Source organism: Triturus cristatus, chromosome 8 (assembly GCF_964204655.1).
Source record: "Triturus cristatus chromosome 8, aTriCri1.1, whole genome shotgun sequence".
Lineage (NCBI taxonomy): Eukaryota > Metazoa > Chordata > Amphibia > Caudata > Salamandridae > Triturus > Triturus cristatus.
In genome coordinates this window covers 249,501,109-249,524,773 of record NC_140591.1, presented here as the reverse complement: position 1 = coordinate 249,524,773, position 23,665 = coordinate 249,501,109, and positions in this window count along the sequence as shown.

The window sequence follows — 23,665 nt, the reverse complement described above, 5'->3', positions numbered from 1 at the left end:
TATTCCATTGAATTTCCTCATTAAGGCCATGTTTCACACTGTTGAAAGTAAAAATCCAGAAAGTCTCTCTCCTTTTGCGCAGGGTTTCCATAGGGACCCCTGCTTGGCCCTTCACTTTCTCCAGAATGCACCATTTAATGTCTTGTTCAGTGTGATGTTGAGTACAAAAGTGTTGAACAAGAGGAGCAGAGGCCTTACAAGTACGGATTGCAGATTTATGTTCGCTAAAACGTACCCTGAACTCACGTGCTGTTTCTCCTATGTAAGCTAGATTACAAGGACATAGGAGGATATAAATGATGTTACGACTTCTACAGTTTGTGAGATCTTTCAATTTGGCAGTATGTCCCTGATACACAAATACGTCTGTAACCAAAGCAGTGTTACAAGCGTGACAGGAACCACAGGTATGGTTTCCCATTATGGCTGGTAGACCCGTTAGGGTAGTTTGACGCATAGTGTTGTTTAAGCTTGATCGTGTATGTACTAATATATCGCGAAGATTGCGATTTCTGCGGTAGGCTACCAAAGGTTGCTCTAGTTGAGTTTCATCCGTGTCTGTATTCAAGATTTTACAGTTTTTTTGGATGATGTTTTTAATCTTGAAATTAAGGGGGGAGTGATTGATCACACATACCACTTGTTCTTTAGGGGTGCGTTTGGTTCCCTCCAATAAGACATCACGATTATAATACTTAGCCCTCTTGTATGCGTGACGCACTAATCTCTTTGGATAACCTCTTGCTAAGAGTCTTGATCTAAGGGCATCACCATGAGCATGAAAGTCCAGCATGTTAGTACAATTTCTTCTTACCCGTAGGAACTCTCCGAATGGAATAGAGTCCTTTTGGATGTTAGGGTGATAACTCTGGTACTGTAGAATCGTATTCTTAGCAGTCGGTTTCCTGAATAAACTGACCTCTAGGAAATGATTAGATCCCGAAATCAGGATGTCCAGGAATTCCACAGAATGGACACTACTCTTTACTGTAAACTTCAAATTATCATCGCTTGCATTCAACCATAAGATGTATTCATTCAGAGATTCATTGTCACCCATCCAAATAAAAAAAATATCGTCAATGAAGCGTCTCCAACTCTCTACATTGTCAGAGACGGGGGCCGCCTCATTGAACACATGCTTGATTTCCCATTCACCCATGTAGGTGTTGGCAACGCTAGGAGCAACCGAGGCACCCTTGCTGGTGCCCTTAACTTGTTGGTATAGGGAACCCTCAAATTAAAAAAAAATATTCAAAAGGACAATTTCCAAGCAATTTAAGATGAAGTTATCTGGTCTGTCCTCAGGAACCCTCTGAAGTAAGGAGGAAACAGATTGCAACGCTTGACATTGAGGTATGTTGGTGTACAAGGCCTCAATGTCAAGCGTTACTAGAATTTAAGTCATGGGATTGAATGGTCTACCTTCAAGTTTGCTGATTACATCACCAGTGTCGCGAACAAAAGAAGCATACGTCTGGGTGAGAGGACAAAGGAAGGAATCTACATACTTAGAAAGGGGTTCAGTGCTAGAGCCTATAGTTGATAAAATAGGCCGCATAGGTGGATTATGAATATCCTCATGAGTTTTAGGAAGCCCATAGAGAGCAGCAGTCTTCGGACAGGTTTTGTTTAGAAACAGGTATTCCTGCTGACAGATGTCACCAACCTCCAATGCTCTAGTTGTTAATTCTTGAATTGTCTTTTTGAGATAGTGTAGCTCTCTGGGATGCGATTTTTTATAGTGTTGTGGAACAGCTAGCATATTAAGGATTTTTTTATCATAGTCACTCTTATCCATAACGACTATTCCACCACCTTTGTCACATGGTTTCACAATAAGATTGTTGTTAGATTTGATCTTCTGCAAGGCATTATTTTCAATGGAGGACAGATTATTTCTTACATATGGTGGATGTTTGGTTAGTTTGGTAACCTCCTTGATGACATTCTGTTAAAAAATCTGTACTTCTGGACCAACCATCTCCAAGGTCGGAGTGAATTGAGATGGAGCATTACATTTCGACTGGTTCTCATTATTGATTTCTGGTGGTCGATCCAAAAAGTATTTCTTAAGTCTAACCTTCCTGAAGAAGGTGTATAAATCCTCATGTAATTTGAACAGATTTGGTCGTGTGGAAGGGACAAAGGATAAGCCCCGACTTAGAACAGAACATTCTTCTGTGTTAAAACTAGTGGATGATAAATTAAAGATTGGTAACACATCATCTTTCTTTTGACATTCGCCCATACTGACTATTGGCGCCAATATTGTTGGTTCCGGGTTTTCAAATATGGCTGCTGATGTTGAGGGGCCATTGGTTGTTGGTCCCCTCTGTCCGGTACCCATCTCTTGTTTCTTCCTCGATATTGACCCCGTGATAAAAAAGGTGTCTGTCCCCGGTATGATTGCATTCCCATCTGTCTACCTCTACGGGGGTGAAAATCATATTGTGCCTCATCTAAATCTTGTCTAGCCTCATTGTCAGAATCCGACGAAAACGTATCAGAAAAATTCTGTGTTTTTCTTTGAGAGTTGTTATTCCTACCCGAATAGTCTTGATTGTAATTTGGGTCTTGATAGTAAGTGGGGCGAAGGTACGGATATGCTTTTTCCTGTGTGTACGTTTTAAATGACCTGACACACACCACTACAAGATGGCGCTGACAATAAATCCCTTCTCTGTAATTAAGAATCGGTGTGCCGGTAATTCATGGCCTTCACATAGACCTTTCTTGCTTATTTCAGGCATGATACTAGTACTTATACTTTAGAAAACCCTGTCTTTGTACAGTATGCATACTAAGTCGGACTAATGCGGTCTCTGCTGATATAATATATTACACCTTTCAAAGATGGCGCTTTGATTAGCGCAAATTTGTTAGTCCCTTTTTAGTGACTGCCTCATCCACAGGTGATACGGTTTTTGACAATCTTGATTACGGAGGGAGGAGTATAAGTAGAGACACGCATTTGGATGTAGGCTCACTTCTTGACGGCAGGACGATCTGAGGACGCCTACGTGTGGCTGAAGGACTTAGATGTTTTGAATGCTGGTGAGTTAGGAGTAAAAAGCTTGAATTTTTGTTTCCCTTTTTTTTAACTGGGGCAATTTGTATGTTTGCTCCTTTATTCCTTGTCAGTAATCCAAGCTAGCGCCTACTTCACTATTACCTTTGGTTAGTTGGGTACCCAATTTCACTAACAAGTTTTTAATGACTGCCTCTTTCACAGATGATACGGCTTTGACAATCTTGACTACGGAGGGAGAAGTAGAAGTAGATACACACATTTGGGTGTAGGCTCACTTCCTGACAGCAGGACGATCTTAGGATGCTTACGTGTGACTGAAGGACTTAGATGTTTTGAGCGCTGGTGAGTCAGGAGTAAAAAACGTTTGAATTGTTATTTTTTTCTCTTTAAACTGGGGTAATTTGGGTCTACTATTGCTTGTTAGTACTCCAATCCAGCGTTTGCCTCACTATTATCTTGGGCTAATTGGGTACTTAGCTTTATTTAAGAGTTAAGCATTGTAACTTTCCACCAAACGAAGGTAGGCTTAGACCTATATAGAATGGTGAAAAATAGCAGGTCTCTATCGAAAGTGTACTTACTTTTAAGTAAAGGGTGCATCTTGACATACCCCCTTATACTCATCCCCACTATTTTAGTGAAGCACAGTCATGATCTTGGATGTCCGCTGACTTTACTATTGGTCCCATGCTTTGGGACACAGACTTTATACATGGGTCATTAATATTAATTGACCGTTATCGTTTTGGCTGTCTCTCTGTATCTCTTTTAGGGACACCGTAAAGAATTGCAACAGCGTGTATTTGTACGGTTGAGACTCTGCCTATATCTGGTTATGGATGGAAATAATATACTTTGGTGATCTTTAAACAAACTTTCTTTTAAAGGTATTTACAATCATTTAAATCTGGTGATAGTGAGTAACAATTGATAAATAGGAGACAGACTATGATGCAGTATATTTTTAACTTCCCCACACAGATACATGGAGTACTACGGAATCATTGTTGGATGTCTCCTATCTGCATACTACATTTAGTGGGATTTAGAGTCTAACCACTATCGGTATGTAAACTCTATGTGGATATCGTTGCCCTCGGCCAATATAAAAAGAACTAGCAGTATCTAAATAGAGAACTTGGAGCGATAATTAAAATATGCTATAATCTTGATTTAGGTTTTTTCTGCCTTAAATTTCACCAGGACATCTACAGATAAACAGACAAATAAGAGGAAGAATTTCCACTGTGATTACGTCTTACAGTACAAACAGCAGGCTTTGTAGGGTGATATTGTCCCCCCAAATAGTAAGTATCTTTCTTTACTGTATTTATAGGACTATTACCAAAAAAACAGGATTTCCTTACATAGATCCATACCTTTCTGATCAGAGTAGAGTAGAGTATTATAGGGATTATTTCCACTCACACACTTTCTCTTTTTAATTTCTGTCAAAGGTAACTGTCTCTCATTAGAAATTGTACTTCATATCGTACTAATTTGTGTGTTGATTTTCTCAGACTATCTTTATTATTCTTTCTTCTTCTCATTTTTACTTGAATGCTCAGTTGTATAGATTGGCCCAACCGGTGTCTTTTATTATAGCACACAGTATTGACAATAATAATGTTTAGAGACTAGTGACTAATTTGTCTTTTGTATGTAAAAATTCTCTTTTCTTTAGATACCCCAGGTTTTGAGAACTTGCGCTAAGAGAAGTAGCTGGTCCTGAAGAAGGTGGTTTCCACGTTTGCTTATACCACCGAACCGCGTTGACCAAATCTTCTTGTAGATCCTACAAAATTTTTTTTGTAGCAGCTCCTTTTTTTGGGGGCGTTTAGGACTACCTTACCACTCATTATGTGTTAAGTGGTAAAGCTACTGAGATATATGTGTACGGAATGTCTGATATGTGTCTGCATGAATGAAGAGTTTGTATGTGCAGTGTTCTTTCTCCCTGGGTTTTGTTTTCCTTTTTTTGTCATGAATCAAAAGAATATCTTTGTCTTATCGAATTGACATGAACAATGTGTAAAGTATAAGTGAAAACGTTCATTTATGAAAAATTGATTTATCTGTTCAAAATTGATTATATTTTTATACAGAAAAAATGAAAATATAACAATACGAAAAATAAAAAAAATATTAAGAATACACTTTTGTGCTTTGTGTGCTAGTTTATATATAAATAACTGTTGTTTAGGTCAAGAGGGAGTATTATTAGGTAGATTGGCTTCCAGACAAGTGCGCCAGCGCCACAGGGGGACACCGTGCCTGCAGCAGCATCAGTGAAAACCTTGCGGAGGGTGTTCCGCAAGAGGATGAAGCAGGCTACGTTTAAAGGGATTTAGAGGTGAAAATGTTCTACTGTTCTCATGTGCTAATGCTTAAGGGTCACACTTTATTACCCATGCTTTCTGGCTGTTGCATCGAGGGGCCGGACTGCTGGGTGGGGGTTCACAGGTGGTGAGGCTGCAGCACGCTGAATAGGGCACCCGCCAAGAGGTCCTCTCACCCAGCTGGGCTGATCCTGCTCTCCCAGGGGCTCCAAGTACGGTGCAGCAGACATGCCGGGGCCAGTTTATAGCCGCCTGAGGGTTCGTGCAGGCAGCGGGCCAGTACACCCTAAACTAGGGGATGCCAGCATGGAGTTGAGGTAACGGGGCAGTCATGGCATTGTAGGAAGGTGAGCTACGGTTGGAGGAGCGTTGTCCTCTGCTGCATTTCACACCTTGAGATTGCACAAAATGGCTGATACATGTGTGGGTGAGCTAGTCGGTCATCATCTTCAACTTTCCTTTGATTTCCAGAGTAGCGACCGATGGGATCGCGGCCAAGGTTTGGAGCATTTTGAAGGGGCTGAACGGAGTGGCCCTCACGTGGAGCAGCAGACAGGGAAGTAGCGAGTCGATGAGTACCTAGATCGCTGCCCACAATCGCAAAGATGTTTGCTAAAACTTCAACTCTGCCCCTCGTAGGTGCATATGTTTGGGGCGCGATTTCTGATAAGCTAGAGGGTAGCCCACTGACGACTCACATAAGTTTAGAAGCATTGGTCACTTTCAATTGGCAGACATTCCGAAGTGGTTCATTTAGGAAGAACGGCGCAACTCGTATTGGAGTGCCACTTAAATGAGTCTTTCGCCACCGTTTTCCTTGCGATTGCATGTGTTGGATTGTGGATGGGGTCCATGAGCCGGGAGTGTGGCGAGTCGCGCCGCATGTAAGGTTACAATTAGCCAGGCCCGTTAGTACGGGTCATAATGCTCCAACCAATCAGCTCCAGTGGCACAATCGGTTAGTGCACAGTATTTATACAGCAGTACTTGCCATAAGCAATGCAGAGGTTGTGAGTTCGGGCCTCACCTGGAGCAGGACATTTGACACGATGCAGTCACACATGGATCGAGGTGAGAGAATGAACTGCCGTGGCAGTCACCCAAATTGGAGTGAGAGTAAGGGGTGATCTAGCCAGCGTTTGGGGTGCGATCTCGCCCCCCCATTTGTGTTGTCATGGCCGCGGACTGCTGTTTTGTGCGGTAGTGGGGAGCGAGGCAGCCTGAGGGGGTAGTCCCGACGTGAAGCCAATTGTACACAACACTATGGTGTTATGTGATGCCTCAGTTGGGCATGAGGTACTTATGATTTGCGCCCTGCTACAAGTGTTAGTAGGGTACACGGCTGATTGAGTGGATGCATAAGGTGTTATGCTAAGTACAGTTCCTACCAGCAGCTACGGGGTTGTGTTAACTGAGCTGTAGGACGGTGGCCCGATTGACCTAGTGAGTTATGTAATCCCTGTGATGTCATGATGAGGTTTGGTAGCACAGGGTAATAGGAATATGAGACATTATTTCGCATGCCATTACTTCGCATGCTTTTACTACGCGGTTATTACTTAGCAATAACCGTTACTACGCAAGTTTTTACTTTGCATACCATTACAATGAAAGTGTTATGGTATGCGAAGTAAAAACTTACCTAGTAATAATAATGGTATGCGGAATAACGTGTCATACTACACTTAACCCTAAAACTTTACACTACACTTCACTAACACACAACACTACACTTAACCCTAAAACACTAACCCCCCGACACTACACTAAACCCTAAAACACTAACTCCACGACACTACACTCAACTCTAAAACACAACCCTAGACTACACTAACCCACAACACTACCCTAAACCCTAAATCACTAACCCCACGACACTACACTAAACCCTAAAACACTAACTCCACGACACTACACTCAACTCTAAAACACAACCCTAGACTACACTAACCCACAACACTACCCTAAACCCTAAAACAATAACCCCCCGACACTACACTAAACCCTAAAACACTAACCTAGACTTCAATAACCCACAACACTACCCTAAACCATAAAACACTAACCCAACGACACTTCACTAAATCATAATACACTACACAAGTACACAACCCTGCACTACCCCACACAGCCCCTTCACAGCCCCACTTACCTCTTAACACACGTGGTTCAAATCTTTTCCCCCTTCATGCTTCCACCGGCTTCCTCCGTCAGACTCTCTTTGCAAATGTCTGCCGTGACTAGTACCCGCCCCCTACGCATGCGTTGTACAACGAATGCGATGTAACAGCATGCGTACTAAAGGGACGCGTTGTTACATCGCATGCGTACTAACGCTTGCGTAGTAACGGTACGCGAAGAAATGTCCGCGTACTAGTGGATGTTTACCGGTAATAGGGGCAGATGGAACTAAGTTTCTCTTGTATGGACGATACGAAGGGTAATTAAAATAACCTGGTATGAAATCTCTTCTGTAGTGTGCCTAGTGTGCCACTGTGGGAGTGTGGTTGGCACATTAAATTTACACTGCCTCTGGGATAAGCCAAAGTCTCTGCCTAGCCACCTAGGGGGTAGGCAGGTGTCAGCTTAAGTGTGTACTTCCTTCTCCTGACTAGAGAGGTGGGTTCGGCCAGGCTTAGGTGCGTACCCTAGCCAACCAGAAACTCCATTTACAACATTGGTAGAGAATGCCTAGGAGTTGTTTGTAGTCCATTCGCAATTGCCCCTCAGGGTGAATGTTTTAGGCCACAAGGTTTGTGGAGGGCTCTTGTGTGGGAGTCTGGCGAAGAGCTGAGGTCAGGCTAGGATGTCTCATGCGCTCGCCGCACTAAGTCCCAGTCACGAGCGGATTGTATCAGGGTGAGCTGGCTGTGGGTCAGGAAGCGCCAAAGCATCAGGAGCACTGAGCGACTTACAGCCAAATGCGGTATCCGATGCAAGGGGCATCTGTTAGATTAGAGCCCTACTCAGAGGTACCGCCTTAAGTGCTTGGAGGTCTGTTGGCACCGCCTTTCAATGGAAGCCATTGTCTAGCGGGCTGCTCTGAGCAGGGCATTTGCGGGCGTAAGTAACAGTATCAGCTACCATTTCAAATGTGCATTTTTCACTAATTTACTCAGATAACTGGGACAGAAAGTAAGGCGGGCTGGATAACTCTTTCTTCGCCTTATAGTAGGACTACGTTTAAATATCACTCCTGGTTTTTCTCCAATAATACTACCCGGAACACCCTTCAAAAGATCCCAATTTTTTCCCAAGGTCTTATATATTTCGTTATTTTGTGAACAATAAGTCGTCACAAATGAAATTCGCTCAGCAGAGCAAATTCTATCTTGTTGTACCAAGATGTCATTTCTCTTGACCTTCATTATTTTGTCTCTGGCCTTCTTCAAATTACTTGAATGATATCCTCTCTGAATTAAACGATGTTGGAGATTATCCAACTCCTTAAGAGAGGATATCATTCAAGTAATTTGAAGAAGGCCAGAGACAAAATGGGATCTTTTGAAGGGTGTTCCGGGTCTAATTAGTATTATTGGAGAAAAACCAGGAGTGATATTTAAACGTAGTCCTACTGTAAGAGAAAGGGTGACCAGAAACTATATTGAACCCATAAAAACTATGGATCTCAATTGGTTGCCAAAGCAGCCTACTGGTTTCTATGTGTGTGGATCCTGTAATATATGTAGTTCAGGAATCAATAAAATTAAATATTTTATGTATAACACTAAGAAAAGATATTGTATCAGGGAATTCATCAATTGTAAAGGCATGGGAGTCATTTATGTCATAATTTGTGCATGTAAAAAAATGTATATAGGAAGTACAAAACGTAATTTGAAGCTTAGAATCCAGGAACACATAAGATCAATAAAGAATTATGATACCAGATCCCCATTGTTTCTACATATTAAGGAGAAACACCCAAGGAAGAATGAGATCAAATTTCATGGCATACAAAGAATTTTACCTGGTAAAGGAGGAAGTAATTGGGAGCTGAGGATTAGACAGAATGAAGCTAGATGGATTAGTCGTTGTAGATCGGTGGAGCTTGGACGTAATAGTGATAATGAGCATCATTATTTTCTGGAATTATATCATTGCGATAATATATATTTTTGGGCATTGGCTCTTTTTCAGTATGTCAATTCAGGATCATAGGGTTATTCCCTGAACCAGTGACTTAAGTGACTACGGTCAGATTACCAGTTACTCCACAACACCTATTTTAGATATTAAAATTAGGACAAGGTAAATGGTTAGTTCTCGAGCTACAGTGTTTCCAATAATGTATCAAAATAAGTCTGGCTAAAGAAAGTTTGTGTATATTTTTAATGAAAATTTTCGTTAAAGAGGGATTTTTGGCATCTGGAAATCGTTAGCAATTCAAGTAATAACCGGATCAGTATGTGTGGGATATTTTATTAGAGTATTGAATCGCAGAGATTTTTCAGTCTTACATAGTAACACGAATAATGAAAACATACTCGTTATTAATTAATAAATTAGGACTTGATAAATGCTATTTTGATACATAGCGCTATTAATAGGGTTTACCAATAAAGATAGTTTTGGCAGCATTTTGTAAGATAGGTAATATTAAGTTGTGAAATGAGAGCGAGCATGGTAATAGTATTAATATTTTAATAAATGCGAGGCGTTGGACTATATAGGTAATATGCTCGCCACATGTGCTTGTTCTTTATTGGCCACTTGCATAGAGGAAGTTGGAAAAGCATGTTAATTATGTTATTTTCTGTTCACGGGTGAAAGTAAATTTATTATAATGAGTCCATGATAGGTTAAACAGGCAGAAATGCATTTGGTTAAATGTTAGTGGGATTTTAACAATATGTTAAATCTGATAGGCTGTCAGCGTGCGGACCGCATTGGAAAGCGCTCGGTTTATAGGCGGATGGAAGCTAGTGGGAACGTGCCCCTGATAGGTTAAGGAGGCGGAAACACTTTTCGGCTAAACAGAAGGAGGAGTTTTCACTTTACGCTTAATTTGATTGGCTACTAGCATGCGGACCAGATAGGAAGCAACCTAAAACATGCAAATTAAAGGTTAACCAGCGGATATTCTGATTGGAGGGTTATACATTTAAAACGTAGAGGTGAGAAACACGCATTCATGCTGTGACACCAGACCGGCGGAAGATGTAGGCGAGGACGTGTCGATGTGAACAGCGAGGTATGCTCGTTAGGGACGATTTTTCTGATATTTGGACGGTCTTGAAATAGATTTAGGGGGCAATATCGATTCTGTCCTCCTTTATATTTTTGTATTTCTCGATTTATATAGAGATACTGGTTGCTTTGGAGAACGCTTTTGTTAAGAGGAGAAGAGACTTGGATTTATATAAGGTCAAATATTTTAGGAAACACTGTCGCTCTGAAAACAGCCAAGTTATTGTCTTTTGTATCATAGACTGGAGACTAATGGAATATTATGTCTCTTATATATTTAGAAAACTTTAACAAATTATCACAGAGAGAAGAAGTTATTTTATTTACATAAGAGAGAGGATATTCAACGAATACTAGCATCTCTATATGATTGGGATTTGCATTCACATGATACAATTCAGGAGGTATGTGTCAAAGTATTATATATAGTTGATATTTGTGACGATCAGACCAGATTATAATATTTAATTACAATGATGATAAGAGCAGTGGATTTAGAATGTTTTAAATAAATATCATTCAAGAAATAAAACTTGACTAAGAAATTTGGGGTTGGTATTGAAATCAGAATTTGTGATTGTATATGTACAGCACTCGAATGGTTATACTTTTTGTAAAAATTATGTGATCTGTTTTTGGGTAAATGACTCGTATTTCAGACTGTTATACAGGCAGATTTTTGGTTAACAAAAAATATATAGATTCTCATTGTATAGATAAGTGATATGTTCTTTTCTATCTTTACAGCCCTGATGAGGTCCCATGAGGGACAAAACGCGTTGGCTGTGGTTATGTAACAAATTTGTGTTTAATTAATGGATTGGACTACTGAGAATTGTTGGAACAACATATATGAAAAATACAAGAAAGAATAAAAGAAATTCAATTGGAACAGAAAACTATTTTTTTTTCTGGATTTTGATTCTTTTTGGACTGCAATATTTGATTGTTAGATATTGATTACTTTTCCATTCCTTCTGAAGATTGATCTATTTTTGTAATTAAGTGGCTACAACGGTGGGCCACTGGAAGTGAAGTGGAATAACACTTTGTGTATATTAATCAGATTAGCTATATACTCATCAGTGCACACTTGTTAACCCTCATCGTTTTAGTGAGTAAAAGTTGTGTTGTGTATTTATTTATGCATACATACTCTGTTGTGGTGTCGGTGGGGTGTGTTGGCAATAATGGGACTATGCTGCTGCCCACGGCCCCCTTAGGGGGCCACCCTAAAAGGGCGGCTCCTTTAGTGCCATTTGGGCACTTCCCCACCCCCACCTACAAAGGTGGGACCCTAGGAGGAGTCCCCATGCCAGGCTCACTAGGCGTATCATGTCCGGCACGCCATGAGGTTGGGAGGGTATTTAAGCCTTTCCCCTCGATTTTGTATCCTCTTTGTCGCCTGGCACGTCGTCTCCCACCCTACCGCTTACCCGGCGTGGGGCTGGCAGGCAAAGTACTGAGGACGTTGTAATGTTTTCTTTGTCGTTGCAGGTGAAGTTACAGGGCGATCTGGAAGCATATGGGTACAGAAGGGTACCTCTGCAAGAGCACAAGAGGTGTGCCAGAGCCAAATCCCAGGAGCCTCAGGGGACAAACAAAAGTTGTGTTGAGTTGTGTATTTATTTATGCATTCATACTCTGTTGTGGAGTGGCTGGGGTGTGTTGCCAATACTGGGACCATGCCTGCTACTGCTAATTGTACTTAACTTGTTATGTCTTTGAAAGCGCACAGCGGCAATCCGGATCTGCCTGCGGCCATGTAACAGTGCAGTGACGCAGTCTGTCTTGGTAGTTTTGTGCGAAAGCGCGCTAATTCGTTTTGGGCTGGGGTGACTTAGCGCCAGTGACTGTGGAGCCACTGATTTTGCAGGTATCGGACACTGTGGTCAAGTCTTTATGAAATAGTACAGCCTCTTTGTTTCCCATTGCTTTTTTTTGCTTTTTTCCCCGCCGATTTTATATTGCGCAAATTTGACCCAAAGGTATTGGAGCGCTTTAGATGAGTACCAGTTTCGTTACACAAGGACACAGACACATTCATTTTACTCGATGGAAAGGGTCACTCTTAGCCGTTGAAATGTCACTCATAATTACTCAAAATTATGAACATGTCACACATAGCAATCGGAAACCTTGGCAGCTATGGGGTTGCTGCTGAGTTGTTATTCGAACAGCCAGGTCTTCAGACCCTTCCTAATTTCTTGTAGGGTGGGGAGGTCCGAGGGTGGGGGTGAGGCATTAATGACTTGTGGGCACAAAGAATAGGCAAATTCATAGCTCGAGTGAGGCAGTAACTTGAAAAAATGTACAGTGAGAGTAGACTAGAAGGAAAGCTGCCCGTGGAGATTTGTAAGCAAAGTTTAATCTTGCAGTTTTTTTATTGTTTCCTGCCTGTTGTTTAGTAAGGGTCTATGGATCTTCACACGAAATAGATAAATTAATAGATGAACAAGTGTAAAATGTAAAATAAAAACAGAGGTATACGTGGTTAAGACGTGCATAAAGGAAATGTATGCATGGTTTATTTGGTTTTGAGGTCTGGATAGATGGTGTTAACTGAGATGATAATAAACACACGTACGAGGCAATAGTCTCAGGGAGAGTTGTGAAGTGTTGGCCAGAGTATTAGAGATGATGGTATATTTCAAGAGGAATGCTGTGTGTCTAAGTGGCCACAGAATGGTCAGTGAGACTGATTTCTGATGGTCGTTCTTTAAGTTTAGGTTAAGTTTGCCGAGAAGTAGGAGGAATGTAGACATGGCAAATAGTACAGGGTCACCTCAAGCTCGTCTAAAAACTTCCAATGGGTTCAAAGAAGGCTGTAAATGCCCATAAATGTATTTTAAAAGCAGCAAGGATGGTGACTGCGCTATGGTCTAAGTAGGAGGGAAGAGAGTCATATGGTGATGTGGGTATGACTGCAAGGTCCTATCCCGAAACACCCATCCCTTTGTTGAGACTCAACAGGTTGGGGAGGCATGCAGTCAGTGGAGAGCAAGATGTTGCTGTGCCCTAAGGGTCCATCTAGGTTTATTGATGTATCTGGAGTGAGTAGGTCGGAAGTGTGAGAGATAATGTTTGGAATTGAAAAGGGTTCTATTGATAATAAATTTGGGGTTCCACAGACAACACAACATACTTTTCGATAGATTGCCGATCTTGGAAATCCAGCATCTGTTGAGGGTTTAGATGAAAGAGAAATGACTCTGGTGGGGGTGGAAACATTTGGGATGGCTGTGGTGGAAATGGGTAGGGAAAACGGGTCTGAAAATGTGAGCATATGGTGAGTAGTAAAGTCAGGTATGAGATAAGTGGACTGGCTAAGGAGGCGAGTGACTCATGGCAGAGAAAGGCAGAGCAGATGGGAAAGATGGTATCGGGGAATCATTTTTCTGTGGGTGGTGCTGCAGTCATAGGGTCAGAGTTCATAGAAATTGCATGGAGTAATGATAACTCAAGTTTACAGATATAGGGGTATATGTACTTAGGAATTGGAGGTGAGAGGCGTTACCCTTCCTTGCTTAACGCCTCTCTTCTCCACTTCTGAAACGCAAGAATGCACCATATTTACAAGAATGTGGTGCAGCCTTGCGTTTCCCTCTGCAATGGCGCTAAGTTTAGCAATTTAGCGCCAACGCAGGCACCCTTGCACCAGAGTGCAAGAGTGCCTGCTTGCAGGGGAGGATTGTTTATGTGTAGGAAGATGTCCCTACCTGCAAATAAACAATACTAGAAATGCCATTCTGTCACTTTCATGCGTGCTGCTTCATGCAGCACACATGAAAGTGACTAAATGGCATTTTTTTTTAAAGGTGTGGTTATGTACAGGAAGGGATACCTTCCTGTACATAAACAAACAATGGCATTTTGCTTTTTCCATATGTGCCTGACAAGGCATTAAAGGGAATTCAACTCATAAACTCTGTTAACTCACAGCGAGATTCTAGCTGGAAATGTTAATTCCGACTCCCTACTGAGTTAGCAGGGAACTTAAAATGGAGACCTCTGTAATCACAACTGCGGCACAGAGGCCATTTAAAATGGTGGCATCTTCAGAATGTTGAGAATGGAGGGCAGGTGCAATTTGATTTTAATCTTAGAGAACGCTCCTACTCAGAGTATTCCTGCAGTTGTTTTATTTCTTGGGTGCCTCCACGCTAATATAAACGAAATATATAAAAGACAAGAGGATTAACAATATTTGCCATCTCATGCTTATAGCAACAATATATCTCATGTTACCATAAAATCTTCAAGCTCTTGCAGGTATTGTGGTAAACATCAGAAGCAAAGTATCAACTTAATATGCAATGCAAGAACACAAAAAAATACTTTTTATAGTGAACAACATATTTTAATGTGTACTGCAAGAAATGTGATTTTGTGCAATAAGGGCCACAACAAGTGGTAGAATGCCTCTGTGTATGCGCACTGTTACATAGTTGACTTCCCACAGAGAGATTGTTAAAAAAAAACAGCCTCTCTAGCCACACCATATACGGCAAAGCAAATTGAAACGTGGAAAGGCTTCATGACCATAATGAGAATTTAAGTTAAACAGTGAAAGAGGAAGTTGAGATTGACCAACAATGACATTTCAAACAAAATGCGGATGCTTAAAACCATTGAGGAAATGATGTTATAGGATGTATAAATAAAAAAAAAGAGGATAAAAAGTTTACCAAAGGCATCACTTATGCTAGTAGACTCCTAGTCACAATCAAACAAAATTTTCACAACAAAGCAGAAAAATGTTATTCATTTGCGTATTACAACAACTATCTTCGATGTTGAGAAGTATGAGGAATGTCCAATCTCTATGAGCAGATTCATGTCACTGTTCTATGGTTATATGTCTGTTACTGCTAATCAGTGTAAAGTGCTTGTGCTCTCTCTTTCAAACATGGTAAAATTGACTTACACCTGATTGGCATATTTAATTTACGTTTAAGTCCCTTGTAGTGTGGTGTACCATATACCCAGGACCTGTGCATTAAATGTAACAAGTCGGCCTGTAGCACTTTTTGTGCCACCCAATCAAGTAGCTCCTTAAAATATGTCCCAGGTGTGCCATTGCAGCCTGCATGCAGTTTTAAACTGTATATTAGACTTGGCAGCATAAACCCCTTGCCAAACCTTGAATTCCCCTTATTTTGCATATAAGTCACCCGAGGTAGGCCCTAGGTAGCCCATTGAGCAGGGTGCATTGTAATTAAAAGGTTAGACATGTACTTTCATGTTTTACATTTCCTGGTAGTCAAAAACTCACAATTTTTCACTACTGTGAGGATACCATTGGCTTGCCTTATTGCATTTACTGAGTGCTAACTTTTGATAATAAAAAGGTACATATTTCATGTTTGGTGTCTGAGAAATTGGAATTAAAAATCCTCTTTAATGGTAAAGTCAGTTTTTGAATTACAATTTTAGAAATGCCACTTTCAGAAAGTTATATAATATGAATGCCTACAAGGGATTTTTGTAGAAACAAATCAAGAATCATTTTCATTTACAATATCTTTTCTCAATGTCCAAACAGTGACATCGAAAACATCAATTCTAAAAATTAATTTACACAATCACAACATGAATTAAATCAAAATAGCGAAAAGAAAAAAAGAAGAAAAAGAAGAAGAAGAAGAAAGAGCAGAAGCGGGTGTATTCTTTCGTTGTGGTTTATAATCCAATAAATACACTTGTAAGGGTACCAAACAGTATTTACAGAGACATGAGTGACAATGACCAACAATCTTACAACCAACTGTCTAATTCTCATTCTCTCATTCATGTCTTTTACCCATTTCTAGTATCTATTTATACAGAAATTCTCCTATGTATTAGGTAGACATCTCTTTTTTTAGAAAAAAATTCAAGAATCATTTTCTTTTACAATATAATTTCTGAATGTCCAAACACTGGCATCTGCATGTGATGAGTAGTGCAGTGGTTTGACTACTCACCACATGTAGACGCCAATCTAATACGGCGCTACTTCCCACTACCAAAACAATAATTCTTTAAGTCAATTGATGACGGAGAAAGTCCCAAGACTTGATGGTGCATCTCGTTTTGCTCTAAACCTTGCCAATAAACACGGTAATTTTGGTGCAAATATCTTTGATGACTTGACAGTCTTCTGAAAACCGACTGCCTTATAACCCTGAGTTAATCCTATTCCTTCAAGAAGGGGCCTGTTTCTACACAAGTAAGGCTTTTGTCCTGAAGATGGTCTTGTAGATTGACAACGTAAAAAGACCAAAACGTCGACCAACTAACCCATTTTCATTGTACAAGAGATGTCTACCAAATACATAGGAGAATTTCTGTATAAATAGATAATAGAAATGGGACAATGACATGAATGAGAATTAGACATTTGGTAGTAAGATTGTTGGTCTTTATGTTATGTTAAAATCATTTGTAGTGTGCACAGCTACTCAAAGAGTGTCCCGGCGCGAACCCAGTAAGGAATGAGAAAAGAAGGAAGGACTATTTAATTGAAAAGAAAAGTCTTGCGTCTCTTCATAACGTTTTGTAGCTCCTGCATATGGCGTAAATGAAAAGGAAGTTGGTTCCTGGCCATCGCTACCCTATAAGCAAGGCAGCTCCATCCTACTCTTTTGAGGTAGAACCTGGGGATGCAGGCCATCAGCTTTGAGGAAGAGCAAAGCTGCCTGTTTGGTGCATAGAACTGAAAGCATTTTCTAAGATACACCGGGCCTAGCCCGTGGAGGGCAGGGTGTGCCGTAACCAAGGACTTGAATTTCACCCGTGCTTTTACTGGTAGCCAGTGCAGGTTACGGAGTTGTTGCCTGACGCTGATTCTCTTAGGGAGGTTAAGCAGGGTTCTGGCAGCAGCATTTTGAACTACCTGAAGTTTGTCCAAAAGATAGTCAGGTGGACGGCCCAGTGTACAGTGCATTGGCATAATCTATACGTGAGGCAATAAGAGCACGCGTGACTGCTTCCCTTGATGATAAAGGGAGTAAAGGCAAACACTTTTTCAGTGATTTCAGAATGCCAAAGCACATTCTGGTCAACTTGGTGATCTGAGAGCTGAAGCTCAGCTTTCCATCGAACCAGATCCCTAAGTTCTTGACAGGTAGACACCGTGGGATAAGCCGGGGGCACTCACCTGGCCAGAAAAAGTGTCAATACTGAGGAGGAAAATTGCCGAAAAGGAGGATATCGGTTTTTTCCTCATTACAATTTAGCTGGGCCACAGTGAGCCAGTCAAACACTGCTGTCAGACAGGTTTACATGGGAAGAGAATGTCTCATTTTTATTCCACGTAAAAGGAAGTTGAGTGTCATCAGCATAACAGACGACTTTGGCACTAAGGTCTTCTGTCATCCCAATAAGGGGGGGCATATAAATGTTAAACAGTAAAGGGCTCAGGACCGACCCCTGCGGGACCCAAGTCAGTAAATTCTGGGAGTTGGCCGTAAGGGGAGGGATCCAGACTTGCTGAGTTCTACCCTCAAGGAAGGATTTTGACCATTCCCATTCAGAACCTGTTATGTGAATATCCTGAAGACGAAACAAGAGCAGGACGTGAGGCACAGTGTCAAACGCTGACGACAGGTCTAAAAGGACCAAAGCTGTCCTGTCCCCTGAGTCTAAAGTTTCGCGTATTGACTCTGAGATTTCCACCAGTGCAGATTCCATACTACAGGAGGCTCTGAAGCCTGATTGCGCTGGGTGCAGAAGGTCATTGCCTTCCACAAAGGCAGACAACTGTTTATTGACCAGTTTCTCACAAACCTTGGCCACTGCAGGAAGCAGAGAAATAGGACGATAGTTGGCAGGAAGCTTTGCATCAAGAGACGTCTTTTTTAATAGCAGGACTTTCTTCGCTTGCTTTCACAGCAGAGGAACAATGGCAGATGCTAAGGAGGCATTAATCAGCGAGTTCATCATCAGAATAATCACTGCAGAGGAGCCTGCCAGCAATTTGGCTGGACAGGGATCTGTGGGTGAGCCGGATTTGAGGGTGGAAAGGACAGCAAGCGAGTCCCCAAATGAAACGGGTTCAAAAGCAGAAAGTTTAACAAGGGTGGATGGAGACGACAACCTGGCAGGAACCAAGGCAACTGAACGTCTATCCCTGTGATCGAAGTAGGATTGCAAAGCACGAACCTTGTTAATAAAGAAGCTAGAGAGTTCCTCACACCAGGGTAGAGACGGGGCGAGGCTGCAGGTCTCTGCTTTAGGGGATACAAAGCTTTGAACAATATTAAAAATAGCTTTGGCGTTATTGCTTGAATTAGCAATGAGCTCCGCATAGTGTGAGCTTTTCGCTTGAGCAATAGCAGCATTGTAAATCTTTTGAGCCTCTTTGAGGGCAGTTCTAGCCATGGGGCAGTAGTTCTGTCTCCATTTCCGTTCCAGCCTTTTGCATTGCTGTTTCATCAATTTCAAAGAGCTAGAAAACCAAGGCTTAGTGAGGGGTTTCTTAAAATGCCTAGGCCGAGACTCCGGGGCGAGGAGCGCAACCGCCTTCTCAATACAATTATTGAAATTCTCCAGCGCTATATTCAAATCATCCGTTATCACCAGATGAGTATCAGCTTTACCCTGCTGTTCAGAGAGTGGCCGTAGCAGCATAGAGTTATTCGGGGTTTGCCATGAGAAATAAATCAAAAAGTGGTCAGACCATGATACTGACAAGGGTGCAGCAACAGCGAGAGGGGTACTAGAGCAAATCAGTTCTAAAATGTGGCCCTCTCGATACGTGGAAGAGGTAACACATTGTTGAAGTTGGGTCGACTGCAAAGTATTAAGAAGGTCACGTGGATCCCCCAACTCTGCATTATCCACATGGATATTACAATCTCCAAGGAGTACAAAGTGAGAATAGCGTAGCGCCCAGGTAGTGATCCCCTCGTCAATTTTTTTTAGAAGAGGGCCCGCTGGACCAGGAGGTCTATACAACAGTATACCCCCCAGAGAATATTGCGGGGAGACTTTGATGCAGAAGTCAAGAGCTTCGACCTCCGGCAGCTCCTTGAGTTTGGTCCATTGACACTCCCATTCTTCCCTTACTACCACCGCGACACCACCCTGCCGTCCTGAATTTCGATCAACTCTAAAGAATTTGATGCCATCAGGGATGGCTGTCTCAATAACCAGGGCCAGAATGCTCCGTGAGCCAGGTTTTGGTAAGAAAGAGCAAATCCAAAAACTCATCGGTAAGTAAATCAAGGATGTTGTGGGCATTTACGTGTATTCCCTGTGTCTGTTTCTTGGCAGTTTAGGACAAGGGGGGTGGGGGCGCCATGGCAAAAAGCAAAATTTACAAATGTTGCAGACACAAACCTTATTTGCCACGATGTCCCACCTGCAAGTTTTCCCACACTACAGAGGGTTTAAGAGAAGAAGCTCCTCTCTACTATAGGAAGTGGACAGGGGTTTACCAGTAAAGGTAACCCGGGCAGCATTGCTGGTGCAGGCTGCTTCAGGGACGCTGACAGGCGCAGACAGGCTTGCCTTAGGCGCCCCAGCAGTGAGTCCGTGGAGCATAAGTTATTTATAATGAGCCCCCCTGGACGACTAGAGCACTCACGTAACAAAAATGGCGTCTCTAGTCGTCCCCACAGGGAGGGAAGCCGGAAGGGAGAAAGGAGGCCGACCAGGCTCACACTCTTCCTTGCAAGCGTGCGCCAAAGAAAAAAATCAAATTTAAAACAGGTAGGCAATAGAGAATGAAGTAAGCAGCAGAATTAAAAGGACAACATTTAAAATAATTGCACAAAAAGGAGCAGCGGTAGGAATGCAAAGTTTAAAAAATCACAAACCCTACAAGGCGCAAGCGACCGCACATTTTTTTATAAAGAGTCCCCTTGGATGACTAGAGCATGCACATAACAAAAATGGCATCTCTAGTCGTCCCCACAGGGAGGGAAGCCTGAAGGGAGAAAGGAAGCCGACAGGCCTCACACTCTTCCCTGCGGGCGCATGCGAAGAAACAAAATTAAATTCAAAACAGGTAAGCAATAGACAATGAAGTAAGCAGCAGAATTAAAAGGACAACATTTAAAATAATTGCACAAAAAGTAGCAGCGGCAGAAATGCAAAGTTTAAAAAATCACAAACCCCACAAGGTAACTCATGTCTCTGTGAATATTGTTTGGTACCATTACAAGTGTATTTATTGGATTATAAACCACAATTTAATTCACCTTGTGATTGTGTAAATTGATTTTTAGAATTGCTGTTTTCGATGTCACTGTTTGGACATTCAGAAATGATATTGTAGAAGAAAACAATTCTTGAAGTTTTTCTCAAAACAATACCTTGTAGGCATCCATATTATATGACATACCATGTTACCCAAGCCCACTAGGGTATATCGGGTTGTCCAACCAAGATAAACAACTTTCAGAAAGATGGCATTTTCCTGCCCTAATGATTTGGTGTCTGCCGCCTGTTCCTGAGTTACATGACTGGGTGTAGTTGGAAGTTGGACTTGGTTTATTCTTCCCAGGCACCCACACAATAGAGGGATTAGGTTTGCTTGTATGGGCCATCGACTTGCAGGATGGAGAGCAGGGCAGGCACAGCCCCACTTTCAACTGAATAGCCTGTTCTTTGCCTTCGTGCAAAGGACTTGTTACACCACCACTGTTTATGCAGACAGCCAGAAGCCATGGCAGGAAAAGCGGCAAACTTCCAGCAAATCCAATGGAATTCTCTAGAAACTGCTACTTCAAACAAGGCACCAGGTACAAAATAGGACCCTCAGACCCACACTTCAGTTCACTTTCTGCAATTGCACAAGGACTCTCACAGGACTGCCTGCTGTGTATTCCACAATACTGCTTTGCTGCACCAGGAAGGACTACTTTACTACCTGGAGTATGCATAGAATCCCCAGAGGCCTGTCCTGCTGTTTGAGCATTGTTTCATCACATGAACAGAGGACCACCAGAATGAGTCCAAGGGCAAGTTGGCTGGCCTCTGATTAAAGCCTCAGGGATGGAAAAGGCTCCAATCATCTTGAACCCGCACATGGACCCACCCTGAGTGAGTCTTAACCCCCTAAGTGGTGCCCCACAAGTCCTTGACCCTTGGTGGTGGTGCTAAAGGTGCCCAGATAGACAAAATCCAAGACTTGGGACATAGCAACAGCTCCCGCTAAGCTCTCAGTAGCAGCAAATCCTGTTCAGCAATCCTTTGCCGAAAGGGTATCCGGCCTCGTGGAATTCTCATGGAATTCTCGTCTGCTACAGTCTCGTCCCACTGAACATTTGCAACTGCCAAAAAAGTGACTACGTCCAGGAGACGAAATCTTCACTTTAGCTTCTTTCAGTGGCTCCCCAATTATGACCCTCCCTTCTTGGACACCACCTGCAGGCTTAATGCTGAACCTTACCTCCTGAAAAACGTTTCTTCTAAGTCCGAAGGTAAGCGCCGACTGGACCCAATCCACTTATTTTATCGGAGTCATGCTCCTTCGCGGTCTGCCATATTTTTCAACTTTGACCCTGTTTGCGCGTCTGGATGTCTAGGGTTCAAGCTTTGATCTTTTAGGTGCCACTTCTTGCCTTATACTTTAAAAATTCATAGCTCTGGCTCTACCAATTGGTTTCTGTCATTTTGCGTCAAATGATTTATTAAAATGTTCTCAATTTTTCTAAATTGGTGTGGGATTTTTCTTGTGTTGTCTTTTCACCTTATTACTATTTGTGAATTGCATAAATACTTTACACATTGACTCCCAGTAAAGCCTGACTACTTTTGTGACAGGCTACCAGAGGGTTAAGCACAGTTTAATTTAGTGCCTTTTGTGCTTCACATTGACAGGGATAATGGTTGTTGCTTGAACAGAGTTCACACCCCATTCAACCAACAACTACATTTCTCACTATGTCAGAATATTGGTAATAAAAATGTAGCAGCCAACTTTCATTCATAAAAAATATTGCCCATTGGGTGTACATTTTCTATTATTAACTCTAATGATGCAATGTTTTTATAACTGATACTTAGGATAGTATATTTTCATCAGACAACATTTATGTCACAGTATTCTGGTATCATACCCCGGCATCACCATATGTATGCCCTGTAGTGAGGCAATAATGCAGTCCTTCAACTTACATGTCAAAATATCCGTGTATACCTAAAAAGTGAAGTCTAACTTCTATGTGATTTAGACTGAAGCAGTCAACTAGACTGGATGGTCGATCATGAGCTCAGCACAAGGAAGAAAGAATGAGTATAACTAATTGTAGGTAATGTGACCTTTTACTCCTCTTCCCCTTCCAACTCTTAATTGAGACTACACCAGAGTTATAAGCCTTCCTCATGGTTGTTCTGATTTGTACATCGCAGCTAACATGAAAATATAGAAGTTTTTTTTGCAGTTCCACAAGTGTATCCTCCAACAATATACCAAGATCACATTACACGGGTCTGAGTGAGAAGCTACTATAGCCACAGGCTTCAAAGTGGTTGCGTTAGGCAGCTAAGATAATCCATTTCATAGACATTGTACACATCCTCTATGGATGCCAAAGCATGGAAACAGGCCTTGCAGTCCCAATGACAAGCACCACTGTTGAAGACAAAAGGAAGTTCTGGAAGTGTGCACTGTAATTCCCAGGAAGCACCCCTGCAATATCCTACACCAAGAATATAGACTTGAGAAACTTGCATGATGTCCTGGCAATTTTCCTTTTTAACACATAGAGACATGTGGAGGACCTGAAGAGGGGGTATGCAAGGCATTTTTAATGCAGTACTAAGGACAAAGAAGAGGCATATGCCAGTTGTGAGACCCTGAGTTCTCACTAGTCAGACCTGCTGTTTTAACTCCCATCTATTTCCATCACACTACATTGCAGACTGAAATCCAAAGTAACAGAGGCTCAACCATCTCCCAAGTGAATAAGGAGAGATGGGCTGTAAACATTACTGAGAATCCTGATAAGAGAGCCTTTTGAGGGTCCAGATGGCTATATTTCTCTGGATCCAACAATATTTTGTCTTCCCACTGGAGATTAGCAAACCTGGCAGCACTGTAAGGTGAAGGGACAGATATCACCATTAGTGCTCCAAAACTAGCTATTGTTTTTCCAGGCTACCTTGGTAA